The sequence below is a fragment of the Schistocerca nitens genome, chromosome 1 (genome assembly GCF_023898315.1).
Source record: "Schistocerca nitens isolate TAMUIC-IGC-003100 chromosome 1, iqSchNite1.1, whole genome shotgun sequence".
Taxonomy (NCBI): domain Eukaryota; kingdom Metazoa; phylum Arthropoda; class Insecta; order Orthoptera; family Acrididae; genus Schistocerca; species Schistocerca nitens.
In genome coordinates this window covers 428,454,561-428,468,832 of record NC_064614.1, presented here as the reverse complement: position 1 = coordinate 428,468,832, position 14,272 = coordinate 428,454,561, and positions in this window count along the sequence as shown.

Genomic DNA, 14,272 nt, shown 5'->3' with positions numbered 1-14,272 from the left:
TGGTTTCTGTACAAATTGTAAATAGCCTTTCGCTCCCTGTATTTTACCCCTGCCACCTTCAGAATTTGAAAGAGAGTATTCCAGTTAACATTGTCAAAAGCTTTCTCTAAGTCTACAAATGCTAGAAACGTAGGTTTGCCTTTTCTTAATCTTTCTTCTAAGATAAGTCGTAAGGTTAGTATTGCCTCACGTGTTCCAACATTTCTACGGAATCCAAACTGATCTTCCCCGAGGTCCGCTTCTACTAGTTTTTCCATTCGTCTGTAAAGAATTCGCGTTAGTATTTTGCAGCTGTGACTTATTAAACTGATAGTTCAGTAATTTTCACATCTGTCAACACCTGCTTTCTTTGGGATTGGAATTATTATATTCTTCTTGAAGTCTGAGGGTATTTCGCCTGTCTCATACATCTTGCTCACCAGATGGTAGAGTTTTGTCACGACTGGCTCTCCCAAGGCCATCAGTAGTTCTAATGGAATGTTGTCTACTCCCGGGGCCTTGTTTCGGCTCAGGTCTTTCAGTGCTCTGTCAAACTCTTCACGCAGTATCTTATCTCCCATTTCGTCTTCATCTACATCCTCTTCCATTTCCATAATATTGTCCTCAAGTACATCGCCCTTGTAGAAACCCTCTATATACTCCTTCCACCTTTCTGCCTTCCCTTCTTTGCTTAGAACTGGGTTGCCATCTGAGCTCTTGATATTCATACAAGCGGTTCTCTTCTCTCCAAAGGTCTCTTTAATTTTCCTGTAGGCAGTATCTATCTTACCCCTAGTGAGACAAGCCTCTACATCCTTACATTTGTCCTCTAGCCATGCCTGCTTAGCCATTTTGCACTTCCTGTCGATCTCATTTTTGAGACGTTTGTATTCCTTTTTGCCTGCTTCATTTACTGCATTTTTATATTTTCTCCTTTCATCATTTAATTCAATATTTCTTCTGTTACTCAAGGATTTCTATTAGCCCTCGTCTTTTTACCTACTTGATCGTCTGCTGCCTTCACTACTTCATCCCTCAGAGCTACCCATTCTTCTTCTACTGTATTTCTTTCCCCAATTCCTGTCAATTGTTCCCTTATGCTCTCCCTGAAACTCTGTACAACCTCTGGTTCTTTCAGTTTATCCAGGTCCCATCTCCTTAAATTCCCACCATTTTGCAGTTTCTTCAGTTTCAATCTGCAGTTCATAACCAATAGATTGTGGTCAGAATCCACATCTGCCCCTGGAAATGTCTTACAATTTAAAACCTGGTTCCTAAATCTCTGTCTTACCATTATATAATCTATCTGATACCTATTAGTATCTCCAGGATTCTTCCAGGTATACAACCTTCTTTTATGATTCTTGAACCAAGTGTTAGTTATGATTAAGTTATGCTCTGTGCAAAATTCTACAAGGCGGCTTCCTCTTTCATTTCTTCCCCCCAATCCATATTCACCTACTATGTTTCCTTCTCTCCCTTTTGCTACTGACGAATTCCAGTCACCCATGACTATTAAATTTTCGTCTCCCTTCACTACCTGAATAATTTCTTTTATCTCGTCATACATTTCATCTATTTCTTCATCATCTACAGAGCTAGTTGGCATATAAACTTGTACTACTGTAGTAGGCATGGGCTTTGTGTCTATCTTGGCCACAATAATGCGTTCACTATGCTGTTTGTAGTAGCTAACCCGCACTTTTTTTTTATTCATTATGAAACCTACTCCTGCATTACCCCTATTTGAGTTTGTATTTATAACCCTGTAATCACCAGACCAAAAGTCTTGTTCCTCCTGCCACCGAACTTCACTAATTCCCACTATATTTAACTTTAACCTATCCATTTCCCTTTTTAAATTTTCTAACCTACCTGCCCGATTAAGGGATCTGACATTCCACGCTCCGATCCGTAGAACGCCAGTTTTCTTTCTCCTGATAACGACTTCCTCCTGAGTAGTCCCCGCCCGGAGATCCGAATGGGGGACTATTTTACCTCCAGAATATTTTACCCAAGAGGACGCCATCATCATTTAATCATACAGTAAAGCTGCATGTCCTCGGGAAAAAATACAGCTGTAGTTTCCCCTTGCTTTCAGCCGTTCGCAGTACCAGCACAGCAAGGCCGTTTTGGTTAATGTTACAAGGCCAGATCAGTCAATCATCCAGACTGTTGCCCCTGCAACTACTGAAAAGGCTGCTGCCCCTCTTCAGGAACCACATGTTTGTCTGGCCTCTCAACAGATACCCCTCCGTTGTGGTTGCACCTACGGTACGGCCATCTGTATCGCTGAGGCACGCAAGCCTCCCCACAAACGGCAAGGTCCATGGTTCATGGGGGGTTCAGAACGCCATTACATGCATATCTGATCAGTCACAAGTTAACTTCCTAGGCCACTGGATTTCATCTATGGGCTCACTACCATTACTTGAAAAAGTAGAACTTATTTTAAAAATTTCTCAAACAAATATTGCTAGAGAATTACTTCACTTCCTTGGCATGCTCAGATTCTTTCATTGACATCTGCCATGCTCACTTGAGCTACTAATTCCATTCACAGCAGCACTGCTGCTTCTAAAACCAAGGCCAACTCACCAACCAGTGGACAGATGCCATGACTTCTGCCTTTGAAGTGTCAAATCAGAGCATAATGGATGCAGAACTTCTCGCGCACCCTGAACTTGATGGACCCCTCGCACTAGTTGTAGACACGAGTGCAGCGTTACAACGAGTGCAGCGTTACAACGAGTGCAGCGTTACAACTGTTCCACCTTGGTGAATGGCAGCCACTGGCTTTTTATTCATGTGAGCTGTCTCCATCACAGCAAAAGTGGAGTGCATACAGTTCAGAACTTCTCACTGTGTACGAGGCTATCAAATACTTTCGACCACAACTGGAAGCGAGGGAGCTTACTATTTTCACACACCTTAAAGTGCTCACTTATGCATTCCAGCAAAACAATAACAATAGCTAGCCTCGCCAACATAACCAACTGGTATTCATCACTCAGTTCCAGCATCGATTTCACTCAACTCACCGAGGCACAAAAGAATGACCAAGAATTCCAAAACCTCCTCAGGGATGTATCGTCGATCTTGGAACTACAATTAGTCAATGTTCTCGGCGCAGATGTTAAACAGAACGGTGACCTCTCATTTAGAAAAACTTGTCCACTCCTACCTACTGCATTCCAAATACGCGCCTTTGGCAGTCTGCATAACTTGTATCATCCTGGCATCACTCCAACATTCCGCCTAGTGTTAGAGCGATTTGTTTGGCCTCAAATTCAAAAAGATTGCCGAGAATGAACTTGAACGTGTTTCAAGTGTCAGTGAAGTAAAGTTTCCCACCACATGCATGCACTAGTTTGAGACTTCCCTGACACAAGTACACATTTTATGCACACACATATCGACGTCATAGGCCCTCTACGTCAACTGAATGGACAACGTTATATTTTAACTATGACTGATCGTTTTACTCGCTGGGTGGAAGCAGTAACAGTTGGTATAATCTTTGCAGAAACTATAGCCTCCTCTTTCATTTCGACCTGGGGTTCTCGATTTGGTAGCCCGCTACATGTCAAAATGGACTGTGATCATCCATTTGTGTGAAACCTGTTCCTCATCTCAGCAAACTCTGCAGTGATGTTCGTAACAAGACCACAAACTACCATCTGGCGAGTAATGGTATGATAGAAGGCTGGCCTTGTTCTCTAAAGTCGACACTCATATCTCATGAAACAAGATGGACCATAGCTCTAGCAATGGTTTTACTTGGTCTAAGGAGTACTTACAAGCCAGACTCCGATTCCTCATCAGCCGGACTAGTTTATGGTGAATATTGGGCTCCAACTAAACTACCTAAACTCTAACAATTTATATATTAAGGGCAGTCCCCCTGATTCACAATGTAGTGTCCCCTCATGGAACTTCTCTTCAGATTTGTATTGCCTCCTTAATTATTTACCAAGTAGCTCCATTGTACTCTTATATACTAATCAAGTCCTTCGAATTAATTGCTTCCCTGTCCAATACCGGTTAACCATTCTACTGTAATTGGCGTGTTGGAACAGCTACAGCTTGTGCCTGCTTGAGTTTACCCAGAAATACAGTACGCAAAAGCCTGGTGAAAACATGCTACAACTGGTAGTCAATATGCTTACTATTAACACTTTGGGCTGCTGTTGTTCCTAGAAATTCTGTATATGCTGCCACATTTGTTCCATAGAAATTCTCCCTTGTTGTGTCTTTATTACTATGTACAAGGACTGCATAAGTTCAGGACTCAGTGTATTGTTTAAATAGATTAAATTTTGAGTGGGTAATATCGTCAGAAATTTTTCTGGTCAATATTCCATGACAACATCATAACAGTTGAGCTCATGAGTGTAGCTGAAAGACGTAAATCTGTTCCAGTTATCTAACCAGTTGTGCTGTTAATAATATTCTACTTTCCCAAAGCTCAAGTTATCTCAAACCTACCAGTTTCCTCCTTTGTTGCAATTCAACCATTCATACTGAGTGTAACCAGTGTGTATCCCTTTTCTGAAAATAAGTTCAAGCTGACAGAAACTCCTTCTCACAACTCATCCCATTTACTTTCCCCAGAAACAAACTCGCTTCAGATGCTGCATATCAATCTGTACCTGGTCACCCAGACAGATCACTACCTCCTTTGTTCGCACCTTTCCAACTGTAGTTGTGGCATTGCCACATGAATCTGTCTGCTCTTTGAGAATAGTAATATCTTTTGTGTTTTCAACTGCACCCACTTCCGCAATATCCCTCATTTCACTGGATCTAGGTGAATGGTGTAGCATTAGAGCTCCGAGTTTCTCGCCACAACAGCTACATGCATCCTGGTTTCATCCATTTCTACCTCTACCCTAGCCATATGAAAGAACAGAGCCAATTTTTTCCTGCAACGTTGTAACTCTGCAGGAAACTGTTTTTATGCTCGACACAGTGCCATCATGAATTTCCAAGTGTAACCAATGCAGCACTAATTTCCCACTTATTGCGTATAGCCACCTGTAACATCGCTGCTTACTTCTAGCATCCCCAAATTGGTCTGATAGTCCACGTTTTAAAATTACTATATTTAATTCATTGTCCAGTGCACTCAGTTGCTTCTGTATTATCTTCCAAATCGCTATTCAGCAGTTCCCTCTTTTCACTAGCACAGTGGATTAGCTCTTTTGCCAATCCCCATACTAGCCTTGTGTTATTCAACAGCCCTTGTCCCAAGTTTGATAACTGCATTGTGTACCACTCCTTTATAGAATTTGCCATCCGCTGATCCTGAACAGCATTGCTACTTAACCCCTGCACTTCCTCTTCATGTGCTCCTCCAAAGGTTTTCTTTAACAATTTTCCTCCAGCGTTTTCCCAGCCTCTCTTCAGCCGACTCCTGGGTTGCAGAACCGTATCCACCATCTGAGACAACTGCGTCCTTAATTTGCTGTAAGTGAACTACAACTCCTGATACTCTCCCTCTGTCTGCGTAAACAAATTATCTATCTGCGCCTTCATATACAATTCTGAAGAGACATCTTCTAACGTAAGTACCCCATTCCTAATCTCCCAGATTTCCAATGTTGCTTTCATTCTCCGTTTATGACTTGTGAACCACACATTCGGATGTCTCGACAACACCACACCCAATTTTAGAGGCTGAACAACCACTGTATGCTCTGCTCATCCCTGATGAAGCACAACAACAGCAGGACCATCCTCACCTTTTATGTATTCGCCACCTGTAGGACAACATTATTCTACCCCCCCCCCCCCCAATTTCCTTCCTAGAATGCATAACACACTAAAAGACATAAAAGACAAAATCAATAATAACAACATGAATAGAAACTAACAACTCCACAAAAAAGCAAAAATACACATTCTCTGACATACTAACCCAAAAAAATCCCAACAAATTGCAGTCACACAGCTTACTTACGTGACCTCATGCACATCATGCACCTTACGTTGCTCACCAATGTCATTTCCATTCTATTTACCCCTTGTAATTTTCTCCCCATGATTGGTTGCCGATAAATGCAGTATCCCATCTACCATTCCTTTAAATGGCTTTATGTGACTGTCATGGAGAACAAACGTTTTGGGGGAACTGTATCGTCACCTTGACCTGTGCAGTCATTTCGATGACCTGGTAAGGCCCCTGGTACTTAGTTAAAATTTTCTTGGTTTTCCCCTTTGGCATATAGCGAATCATGACCATTACCCACTGTCCCACGCAGTACTGAAGCAGCTTGCCTATGCGTTTGTTTGGCTGTTCCTGCTGTTCTAGTACCTTCGTGTTTGCATTTTGTACATTTCTCCAAATTTCCCGTATTCTTCTGGCAAATTTCCTTACCGACTCACCTTCCAGCCCTAATTTGGGAGTCAAAACGTCACACAGAGACGGTATTTTCCTGCTGTAAGCACCTCAAATGTCGACAAGCGTGTTGCAGCATAGACCTTCGAATTATCGGCGCACAGGACGTGGGCAAGATAGGTTTCCCAATCATCATACCTGTGATTAACGTAATAACTCAATATTTTTGCAGTTGCCTTTTTCACAGTTCAGTTCTCCCACTGGTCTGCAGATGAAACAGACATGTCCATAACTTCCATGTATGCTGGACACGACATAGTTGTTTCATTAAACTAGATGAAGTTTGCACCTTGATCTGTAACTGTGGTATCAGGTACCCCAAACTTCAATATCCAGTTGTTTAGTAATGCCTGCACCACAGTACTAACCTGTTGGTTTGGCATTGCTACCATTGCCAAAAACTGAGAAAAATTACCGATGATTGTGAGAGGTGATTTGTTAAATGGCCTGAGGACATCCAGCCCCAACACAGCAAACAGATTGGACGCCTTTGGTACTCTTTGAAACGGCATTTCTGAAGCGCAATATCACCCCTTTGCACACATGGTACACAGTCCCGAACATACTGTTCTATGTCGCTCTTCATTCTCCTCCACCAAAACTGCTCTTATACACATCTATCCATCGCACGTCGCTCTCCATGACCTAATAACACATAATCACAAGCTACTGCAATATTTTCTTCTAAGATACCGCTGGAACCACCACAAGCTGTTCACACCTTGTCGTTCTACGCAGCAAAGCCTCATGAATAAAAAAATGTGGATGTGAATAAATGCCTGGCACTCCTTATCATTTGCCTGTGCGCTCTGCTACTCTTCCATGCTCTTTCCTACCGTTCTCAACATAGCTACCTTATGATTTAAAACATGTGCACTTGCATACGATTTCTCTAGCTTATGGATTAACTCGTACATAAATTCACTAAGCTTAAGTGAATTGCCAATCGAGTTAATCTATTAGACATATCATTTAAACCAAGCAACTATTTCAGTGAGGCATGATCTGCCACGACCTTTAACTTTCTACCACACAGGTAACATCAGGAATATGTAATACCATATACAACCACCAACATCTCTTTCTCAGTCATTAAGTAGTTATGGTGTGCCTTGTTTAATTGCTTCCAAGTGTTAGTTACTGGATGTTCTTGACCATCTACCATCTGTCCCAAAACACAACTGACTGCTTCATTTGAAGCATCACATGAAAGGATAAACTCTTTCTCGAAATCCAGAAAAACCAATACTGAATCTGAAACTAATCTTTCTTTTAATTTTTCAAATGCCACTTGACATTCCTGTGACCAATAGAATTTCGCACCTTTTAACAGTAGCTTTTTCAATGGTTTGGCTATTTTCGCAAAGTCCCTCACGAACTGTCTATGATAATTGTAAAACCTGATGAATGACTGTACATGGTTCGTTGTTCATGGTGTCAGAAAATTTTGAACTGCACCTGTAAGACAAGGATCAGTCTGTATGCCACGTTCACTAATCACAAGCCCAATGTAATTTACCCGGGTATGTGCAAATGACACTTGTCCATACTTAACATCAAATGTGCCAATTGTAGTCTTCTGAAGGCAACCTTCAGACGTCTCACATGCTCTGTTAAATCCTTTGGAAAGACAATTATAGTACACCATGCAAGATTTTGGTTTTAATCCTCTTAATAACCCTTGTAACAACTGCTAAAAAATTTTCCAGCTTATCCTCAGGTGCCATTTCCAATTGATGGTACCCACTCCTGAGGTCCATAGTTGTAAAGAACTAACACTAACCCAGATAATCAAACATTTCTGTGATGATTGCAAACAGATAAACTTCCAAAATAGTTCATGCATATTGATATCTGTAGTCACAGCAAAATCTTTATTTACTTGTTCCGTCCACTGATTTCTTTGGTATGATAACTATGTTTGCGCTCCAAGGGCTGACCTCATAGCTGTTGCTCAATAAACTCTTTTATTAATGTGATTCTTGAGTTTCTCCCGGCGTATTTGATAATCAAAATATCCACGGGTGTACTGCCGGTCTACAGTGTCCAACGGGCACAATATTTCGGCGATCATACATGTCGCCATCATCAGGTGAACTGACGGACTGAGCTCCTTTGAACGTGCCGGCACGGAGATCCGTACACTATGGCTGTTCAGGGGGAACTGGGTTCGGTCGCGGCGGCGGCCGATTTAAATACCCTCCGCCCGCGGCGCGCTCACTCCGCCGTCCGCGCCCCGCGCCACGGTAGCGCGGTGGAACAGATTGCGACGGCGTCTGAGATGACGTCGGTGTGATGGCTCTGTCCGCCGTGGTCGTCACAACTATACATTTGTTCGATTTACTCTTGATTAACCCAATTGCTGGTTCCCAAGCCTTGCTAAGATTATAGCCACAGTCACGGTTTATGAGGTCGTCATTGGTGCGAATTTCGATGGCCTCTCTAACAACGCTGTCCCAGTATCTCGACGTCTGTACCAGAATCCTCGTGCGTTCATACTCCATAGCGTGATTTTCCGACAAACAATGTTCAGCGACCGCCGACTTGCTCGGATACATCAGTCGAGTGTGCCTCTGGTGTTCACGGCATCGATCCTCGACGGTACGCATCGTCTGACCAATATACGACTTGCCACATTGACACGGAATTTGGTACACGCCGGCCTTCCTCAAACCGAGGTCATCTTTGGCGCTCCCCACCAGTGCACGAGTTTTATTCGGAGGGCAAAACACAGTTCCGACCCGGTGTTTCTTCAAAATGCGGGCGATTTTCCCCGAGAGTGCGCCTGTATATGGGATAAACGCAGTACCTACCTCCTCCCTCGTGATTTCATCCATCTCCACAGGTTGTGCTGTAGTGGGTGGGCGGAGAGCACGTTGAATCTGCCACTCTGAGTACCCATTTTTTCGAAATACAGTTCTCAGATGTTCCAATTCCTGGGGTAGACTCTCTGCATCAGAGATAGTGCGCGCCCTATGTACTAGAGTTTTAAGCACCCAATTCCTCTGTGAAGGGTGGTGGCAGCTGCCTGCGTGCAAATACAGATCAGTGTGCGTTGTCTTCCGATACACCCCATTGCCTAGGGTGCCGTCAGGCCTTCTGTTGACCAAGACGTCAAGGAAAGGTAGTTTACCCTCCGTTTCAGTCTCCATAGCGAATTTGATGTTGGGGTGTATGGAGTTTAGATGTGTAAGGAAGTCAAGGAGTTTATCCATACCATGTGGCCAGATGACGAACGTGTCGTCCACGTAACGGAAAAAGCAAGTAGGTTTCCATTCGGATGACGACAGGGCTTCCTCCTCGAAGTTCTCCATGTACAATTCGCTACCACCGGTAAGAGTGGGCTACCCATGGCGACTCCCTCCGTTTGTTCGTAGTATTCTCCATTAAAAAGAAAATACGTGGAAGTCAAGACATGCCTAAAAAGTTCAGTGGTCTTCTCGTCAAACTTCTGACTAATCAATTCTAGTGACTCTCGCAGGGGTACCCTCGTGAACAAGGAAACGACGTCAAAACTCACCATGATATCTGACTCACCCAACGTGAAGCTATCAAGGCGTTCAACAAAATCCACGGAATTACGGATGTGATGAGGGCATTTACCCACATAAGCAAATCGAGCAAATGTATAGTTGTGACGACCACGGCCGACAGAGCCATCTTTTATTAATGGTTACAGTTGGCTTACTACACAGTAAGGCTTCCTACAAATTGATGTGCCATCCCCTGTCAGTATGTGATGGTGTGTTGTCAGGGTTGCTGGTAACTCTCTGTGTGCACAAAATAAATCATTAAACCTCAACAACAAGTTTTCATAGCCCTTCAGCCACTGCCCTTCAAGTGACCCACTTTCTCTCATAACACTTCTATGTCAACAGTTTGCTTGTGGGTTTCCTCTAGACTTGATCTATGGAAGTCCTTATCTTCCAATACTTCTATAGTGGCTATTACTGCACCCTATGAGATTGTCATCTCCTCTCTGCCAAAGTTATCCACATTAATTGGAATCATCCATTCTCCATTAATGCTCCTAACTCCTGCAGACGAAAAACAGTGTGAACTCTCCAATGTCGCTTAAGTGTGGTTCCACCACATTTAATGTTTCTCCTAGCATATCGGTATCCATTGAAACTCTCACTATCTTCCCCATACCTGCTGGTAATTATCCCGCTGATTGATCTGTACTGTAAACGTACACAGTCCTTTGGTCTCACACCCATGATAGGCGAAGTTTGCGTCATTGCCTTAGTAGCAACTGTTTCCCCCAACTGAAATAAAGTCCTTTCGGTTCTACCGTGCATTGCCAAAGATCAACTTTGGCGTGATGGTTCAAATGGCTCTGAGCACTATGGGACTCAACTTCTGAGGTCATTAGTCCCCTAGAACTTAGAACTAGTTAAACCTAACTAACCTAAGGACATCACAAACATCCATGCCCGAGGCAGGATTCGAACCTGCGACCGTAGCGGTCTTGCGGTTCCAGACTGCAGCGCCTTTAACCGCACAGCCACTTCGGCCGGCAACTTTGGCGTGATGTTTGTTGAGAAACGGTAGCCCGAAAATCACTGAATAACCTTTGGCTACACATGGGAATACCTCCATGTCTTCCATGAACTTAGTTTTACCGATCAAAAATCCAGCACTGTCATACCCAATGATTCCACAGTAGTATCACCAACTGCACGTAACCTATACCGTAGAGGGTTGTATTGGCATATGCCTTCAGCAGCACACCTGTCAGCACTAGGAAACATTGAATAGTAAATAGTAACTGTGGAACTAAGCACACCTATGACAAGAGAAGACCAAGACACACCCCCAGGCTATGCACCAATAAAGCCCCCTGGGCAGCGGCCGCCTACCAAGCTGTTTCAATTTGTGTACCTCAGTACCTCACAAAGGGACTTAGGTCGCATTGTGCTCTAGTCTCCCACAGTGATAGACGTTTCCTCACAACGTAGTTAGCTATGAGGGGATGTTAGCCGTTGTATATAGTTCTGATATGGACATGGACAAGATTCAAGAATTAGAACATGTTGTTTGATTGGACATCATTGACGTACTCAATTGGTTCTTGCAATAAAGTGTTTTTTAAACATGTGTGTATTTTGTGTTGTAGTGAGAGGAAACTGGCCACCCACCTATCATACACACTTTCCTCATCCAGCCAGGAAGCACAACATATTACAAGAGGGCACAGCACACAACAGAAACTGCTTCCACAGACTTACTGCGCTGCATCAACAAAGTACATACTTACTCCTGAAAAGACTGTGCACTATTGTGCTTTTGGTAATGGTGGCAGAGTCCAGCAGCCAACAACTGCAACTTTTTTGCTTTGCTATAAGTGTCATGGTATACAACATATGCTTTGACATCCTCTGCCAAATGCATACTAGCAACATGCAAGATTATTTTGTCTAACCACCCATGCACTTCCACAGTGTCCCTAATATACTTAATAAAAATTGTCACATCGCACATTGCCTTGCTTGTGAAGGGATTGATTAATGTGACCACTGCTGGGTCATATGGAACGGAAGGCACTCTCAATCCAAACTTGTTTTCGTCTGACTTCCAGTTGTGGCTGAACCTGATTCGCTTTCCTAGTGTCTAACTCACAATTAAGTTCGAAATTTCTCTGCCTCTTGTGCTCCAATTCGTGTGCTAACACACACACACACATTCATTGAGTTAAATCAGGCACTTCATCGAGAACTAGCCAGTGTTCCACTATTTTGTATGCTCTATCTCTACGTTAATTCAACTGTGTAAAACAAAACTTCCATTTAAACATCCCACATACAAAAATATAACTACAAATTAATTCTTTTGGCGAATCATCGTCCATCTACATTCAGTACATCTACTACCCAGACAACCAATTCACCTACATGCAGAAAAAGTAGCTGCTATGTCCCTGGTATAGACAAATAACAAAATGGACACCTCACTGGCACTAAATTATCATGTCCGCCATTGAGCCATGCGTGGCTCGTGTTCATCCCGTTTATTGTTTGTCATCTTCTCCCATGGTACTGCCATCTCTTTTCTTATTCCATTTACTGGTGCCACTAACTTCCTGCCTTAACTGTCCATGAGTGGCAGCAGCAGCGCTTATCGGTAAGTGCACTCTTGTACCATCTCTGGAGTGACTGATAGTATTTCTGGATCGTCCTGTGTCTGGAGCTCAGTCGGGAGCTCAATCGGAGACGGGCCAGCAGTTCAGTTGAGGATGGAGTGCCGATGAGGAGCGGACAGCCAGTACTTGCCGACCACTGGCGACACACATGCACAGTCCGACGGAAGCACACGGGAGCGGGAACGACCGTTGGTTGGTCGTTCGGTCCGTCTACTCATTGGCTGATGTGTATTTGGTCTTGGACCGTTTCCGGTGTGTGACAGTCGGTCGGTTGGGGCAGAGTAGCGAGGAAGTCTCCATGGCGCATAGCCAGGCCGGAGCCGCTGGCAGCATGCACGCACAGTTGGAGTTGTGAGGTTCTTCGCTTCTTGGGAGGGTTACTAAGTTCATCGCCCACCGACCCTGTACCCTAAAGTTGAGTGCTTACCTAACCTACTATCAAGCCTCAACTGCTATCACATCTCTTCATTTGATCCTAGTTGTCGCTTTCTGGGAGATTCCTGTGAGCAACAATGTGTGTGTATTGAAGTCGGCTAGAGTTGCTGCCGTTTACCTGTGTGGTGTGTAACTTAATTTAATTCATTCCTTCATTAATGAAGTGTACCAATGGTATCTTCTGCCTTGTGGCCGTTGCCGTTCCGATTACCTGCCCTGGTCGTTGATGTAGTTTTCGGCAGTCTCTTTTCCTCATCATGTTGATGCTGTCCAGCATGGCATGTAGTTCGACAGCTGAGGTGTTGTTGGTAGTTTTGGACGTTTATTCTGACTTGGCTGGATTGGGCACCAGTATCCAGAACGTTGTGCTATTGATATCTTGTTGTCGTTTTGCTGGTCGGTTTGAGCAGAACTGATCTTGTTGGCTGGCTTTCAGTTGAGTTGCTTCCGATTAAGAAGTTGTTGTCTGCCTGCCTGTCTCACCTAAACGTGCATTAGTATTACCTTCCCAGGCTGACCATTGGAACCTTCTGAGCGTCGCTCATTGTATTTCTCATAGTGATTTTCTTTTTAGTCTTAGTACTCTGTGTGGCCTTCAGGCGAGTTTTAGCTTATTAAAATTGCAAGGTTTTTTTATTAGGCCATAAAAAAATTTGTTTCTTGTTTGGTATGTGGCCTTCAGCTGAGTTTCAGCCTTTCAAAATTAAAATTGATAATTCCTTGTGTCTAGGCTTTACGCCGTAAATTTCTTTCAAGTTGGAATGTGGCCTTCAGCCTTTTCAAATCAAAAGTTTAAAAAATTTTGTGTAGGCCTTAAGCCATAAGAAATAGTTTCTAGTTTGTGTGTGGCCTTCAGCTGAGTTTTTTTAACTTAAATTAAAAATTGGAAAACTCCTTGTCTTGGCTTTAAGCCGTGGGATTGTCTGGGTTTCATATGTGGCGTTCAGCAGAGTTTTATGTGGAGCATTTTAGGATAAAGCCTTTAGCCTATTTTAGTTGAAATTTAGAAGCTCTTCACTTTAGGCCTTTAGCTGCAAAATTGTTTCCAGCATGGTGTGTGGCCTTCAGCCGAATTTTAATTCTCTTAAATTAAAAATTCAGAATCCTTGTCTTGTCCTTGAGTCATAAGATTGTTATTCTTTAGTATCAGGACTTCAGCCGAGTTTTACACGAAATATTTTAAGATAAGGCCTTCAGCCATTAAGTTGTTTTGTTGATATATGACCTTCAGCTGAGTTTCAGCCTATTTAGACTAAACATTGAAAATCCTTGTCTTGGCCTTAGGCCGTAACACTGTTCTTGATTAATGTGTGACC